Below are 5,014 nucleotides of genomic sequence, written 5' to 3'. Positions count from 1 at the left end.
AAAAATTGCTGACCCTTTTTGGGATCAATAGTTGTGTCACTTGTCTTTGGGTCAATTCCATGAGTTAGGCCTAGTAAGATCTACATGAACCTAAGTTCTGCCTGCGTGCAAGATTTCATGAACTTGCAAGTTCATTAAGGAAAAAATACCTACACATTGGATACGGCATTGATCATGGTGCAGCGTCAAGGCAAGGAACAAATGTTGCAAGGCTTGCCCCGCTTCATCAGATTAAGAGGATTAACTGCTGCCACACGCAGATTACTTTGTGCTTGTGGCGCAGAGTGCTGCTTGTGCATTTTATTGTCAGTTTTAACTTTCATCCTCTCCTGTTCAGACTTGGTGTGCTAGCTGGACCTTTGATATTCTGTTGAGCAAATAGTAATGAGTGCTGAATTGTGTTTTGCATTATGGGAAGCTCCATTATCTAAGAAGGAAAAATTGCAGCTAATTTTGATCATAAGTGACATTTCATTTGCACATGTAACACTACTGTTCTTTACATTCTTCACTATAAGTAGAGATCAAGATAAAACTGTACTATTTGACTAGAACGCACGGACGCGCCGAGTAAGCATTTTATTAAAATCCAAAATTCTTTTCTGGAATTTATGTATCCGATTATCATATTCGATACCTGGATTATGGATCTGATTTTGAGTGGTGTGATCAGTATGTGCCGATAAATTAAGCGAAAATAACCGCAGACAAATAAAATAGAGGAGGTGAGAGTTTGAATATATAATAGGGAATGAGTTAATATTAGAGTGAAGATGACCTCCGTTATGATCCTGTTTGTCATTCACTTGAACCTTGCTCTCTGTTTTTGCCCGTTGATGAGCCCCTTGCCAACTGAGCAAAGTATAACAACAGTTCTCTCGAAACAATTCTTATTCAGGAAAGGTTTCAATTAGAGAATATAATTTAGAATATTTTTAGATGAAGATCCTCAATATCAATCAGTATATCTTGTTAAGCACTCCTCTAGGATCAATCAGCCTAAATTGTTGTTGAACCTAAGGGATCTTATAAATATCTTTTTTAACTAAACACGCTTGCTTTATTAATCAATAATGTTCATGAGTAAATCTGGAGGGTTTAGAAGCCATACATGGCGCTCGATATCTAGACCAAAAGCATGCTTAGTAAGGCTGTGTACCTCCAGATTGGACTCTCTTCCTTCCAAGATGAAGAATTCGAAGATGAAGAAATCTGAAGGGGTATCACGCACGTCATGCATGCTGGGTAGTCTTCTCAAGAAAAAAACGTTGTACTAGAAGTCCGGGATTAGCTCATGGAAAATAATACGGGAAAGACCAAATCTCTGGAAAAAGTCTATATAATTCCAAGAGTAAAATGCACCCGCGGTCATTGAACTTGTGTAAAAAGCTCATTTTGATCACTGTACTTAAGAATACGGTCAATACGGTCACTATATACGACTTGAGGTGATTATACGGTTACTGGGTCACCGTATAGCTTCGTATTTTACTCTGTTGACTGGTCAAACATCACAGCACCCTTTCTCTATCTATGTGGGCCCCAACTGTCATTGAAAAAACGCCATGCGTGGCAGGAGAACCAGCGATCATCTGCTGAAGCCCATGTACGCTAACAACTGTGCCCACACAACTTCGTTTTAATTTGTCAATAAAAGAACACAACTTCTTGTTAAACATATATACTCAGAGAACACGCATACTACACACTTAAACGCATATTTAATTAACACACACACAACACACATAAACGCATGCACGCAACACTTTCGCAAGTCGTTGGGCTACTTAGACAACACGAGGTCGAGGCGCGACGTTGTATTGTCTCAGTTCTTCGTCGGTGTCGCCATCCTTCTGGGGTGGTGCACGTCCTCGGCGCCGTCACCATCATGGGTTTCGTTTACGTGTCGCCGGTGGCATGGCGAAGCTGCGGGGCAAGGTCTAGATGTGTGAACCTTTGCCGTGCTCATCATGGTGTCCATGTTGTCGAGCTAAGGCCTGTGCAGCTGCACGTGCATGCCGGTGAAAGGGAACATGGCCATGTTTAAGCGAGCACACCGGTCTCAGCTGCTTGTGCCGAGATGCTGGTCGAGAATGTAAGACGAGATAGCACGAGAGAGACTGCAACTGCAACTATTTTCAACTGTATTCATTCACCATGCTCAACTATATTCACCATCGTTGCACGAGAGAATGTACGGGGATGATGAGCACGTAGAGTGCGGCCACTACGCTAACAACCTCTGTATCTAACTCATCTAGATAAGATCATGCAATCATGTACGTGAGACTAGATCTAGTGGTTACAGTTTCTCTAAAAAAGGTCTAGTGGTTACAAGGAGAGAGCTACGTGAATGAATCTTACGCTGGTGCAGCTGGTCTTCTAGGGGTATACCAACAGAGAACACGCTATTCCTCGCTGTTGGCTGCGTGCATAGCCTGCGCGTGGAGCTCAAGAAGTGAAGAAGATGATGACAAGGGGCAGGGAGCTAAGAGGATACTAGTACCTGCTTCCAGCGTGGAGTTGCTGTTGGCTCAGTCCGTATTGCCCAGTACTTTTCGACGACACATGACGAACGGCGACGAACGACACTGACAATCGCGGTGAAGTTCTTTTTTACACCGAGAGACACCATAGTATGCAAAGCTAGCTTGTACTAGCTAGTCTACTCCCGATCGATCGTTTCACAAGCAATACCAAAAACACACACGTGGCGAGCTGCCGGAAAACAAACACACGCACGCGATATTTGGATAGCCACATGAACGTGTCGTTCCTGTTTATCTTTATCTGCTTCACGTCTCGATGCAAGTTTTTAGAAGGGGATATACTACAAGCTAAGCCAACTAGTACGTCTCCTGCACGATGATGATTTAGAAACCTATACGGACACGGCAACTACTCGTGTACTGAACCGGACAAGATGTCCACATCGTGTTTAACTCTGATGGCTGCGCAATGCATGCGGCTATGCTGGCCGGGCTCGTCGGGATGCAGGTAGCGATGGCGTGCGGCATGGAGTGGAGCGGCACACCCTGGGAATGCGTCCACGTGGGAGAAGATGGCGAACGTCCTATATACGTACAGTAGGTAGTATGCAGAGGGAGCTACGACACTAACAAAACTAATCGCTCAAATTGTGCGCACAAAGATCCTGCGGTTAACTGGCTAGCAGGCATAGTGATTTATTTCTTTTCTTTTTTTGCTGAAAGGTGGGACCCATGCAAAAGGGTTCCATGGCGTTTGACCGGTCATAGTGAAATACGGAGCAATACGGTGAGGCAGTGACCATAGAATCATCTCAAGTCATATATGGTGACCGTATTGACTGTATTCTTAAGTACCGTGACCAAAATGAGCTTGTGGTACAAGTTCAGTGACCACGAATGCATTTCACTCTAATTCCAATCAAGACCCCATCAGCGGTTGGAACGAAACGCACGATCGCACGTCTATCGCTCGCAAGGTACACCGCGCGCCGGCCCTAGTGGAGAAGGATCGATGGAGACGCTGCCGGACGACGTGGTGGTGGAGATCCTGGTGCGCGTGACGGATGTGGCAGCCCTCTTCCGCTGCGCCGCGACGTGCAAGCGATGCCGCCTCCTCATTGCCGAGCCATCTTTCCTCCACCGCCGCTGGTCGGAGCCTCGGAGGGCGTGAGCCACCTGTCCTCCCTGCTCAGCTTCTTCGCCGTGCAACAGTCCCGTGAAGAATCAACAGAAGGGAGATCTACGGCTGCGCCCATGCCGCCCTTCACCCCGGTGCCATGGTGCTCCCTCGGAGAACGCTACAGCTTCCTCACCTGCCCTTGGCCTCCTGACAGCCAGGCAGCGGTGCTCACCTCGCGCCGTGACCTTCTTGTTGTGCGCTTCGTCCACTAAACGAACCCACCAATGGGTACGAGAAGACCATGATCCTGGCATTGTACGATCCAATCGCCGGCAAAGGCCGTGACCTGCCTGAGTTGAAGAGCGACAGACCAAATAGAAGGATGTGCCCTTCTAACCCGTGCGGATTGTTGCCCGGACGAAACGCGAGGGGCGGCGGCGTCGTCCTTCTTCAAAGTGCTAATCATCGGCGGCGACCGAGATGAGCCACGGCACAGTCTCCATGTGTTCACTTCCACGGAGCCGAGCTCGAACTATGACTCTATAGAGGACGACGACACGCATGTCGTGTCTCGGCAGACCACCGCTGTCGTGTGCCACGGCGGCATTGCACATTGGCTCTTCAAGAATACGTCGAACTTGTACGGTGTGTGTGCCAGGACCGCAGAGATGTCCTTGACAAGGCTCCCAGTCACACTGGACCAAACTCAGCCACTGCTTGGAGTCACCAATGATGGGACGCCATGCTTGCTTCGCTTGGACAAGAAATGCACCATGCTGGAGATCTGGACACGCCCGAGTGACCACATGACTGGAGACTGCAGCAACACAAGGCGCTGGCATCGCACCAAGCTGATCGAGTTACAACGACCCGAGCATGGCAAGATCGACCAGGCGCAATGCGTGTGTGTGGGACTGTGGGTCAGACGAGCGGCATACTGCTCGTCAAGGACAATCATGAAGACGTGTACATTGTAGATCTCCAAACAGGGGCAATGGAGGCTGTCACCAACTGGTTTCGCGGCATTGTCGTGATGGCTATCCCTTTTGAGATGGATTGGCCAGAATTCTTCACGCGCCACTTGGCAAACACTAGGATCGAACGAGCTAAACTGGGAGGAGTTCTATCAAAAATTGCTGACCCTTTTTGGGATCAATAGTTGTGTCACTTGTCTTTGAGTCAATTTCCATGAGTTGCAAGATCTACATGGACCTAAGTTCTGCCTGCGTGCAAGATCTCATCAACTTGCAAGTTAATTAAGTACCTACACATTGGATACGGCATTGATCATGGTGTAGCGTCAAGGCATGGAACAAATGTTGCAAGGCTTGACTGCTGCTACATGCAGACTACTTTGTGCTTGTGTGGTGCAGAGTGCTGCCTGTGCGTTTTATTGTCAGTTTTA

General features: G+C 47.6%; 1 pseudogene; it reads left to right on the top strand.

The window, feature by feature from the left end:
- The first annotated feature begins 3,501 nt into the window (after positions 1–3,501).
- On the top strand, positions 3,502–4,586 carry LOC109744016 (uncharacterized; annotated as a pseudogene).
- The last annotated feature ends 428 nt before the right edge of the window (positions 4,587–5,014 follow it).

Source organism: Aegilops tauschii, chromosome 1 (genome assembly GCF_002575655.3).
Source record: "Aegilops tauschii subsp. strangulata cultivar AL8/78 chromosome 1, Aet v6.0, whole genome shotgun sequence".
Taxonomy (NCBI): domain Eukaryota; kingdom Viridiplantae; phylum Streptophyta; class Magnoliopsida; order Poales; family Poaceae; genus Aegilops; species Aegilops tauschii.
This window is presented reverse-complemented; position numbering and strand designations above follow the sequence as displayed.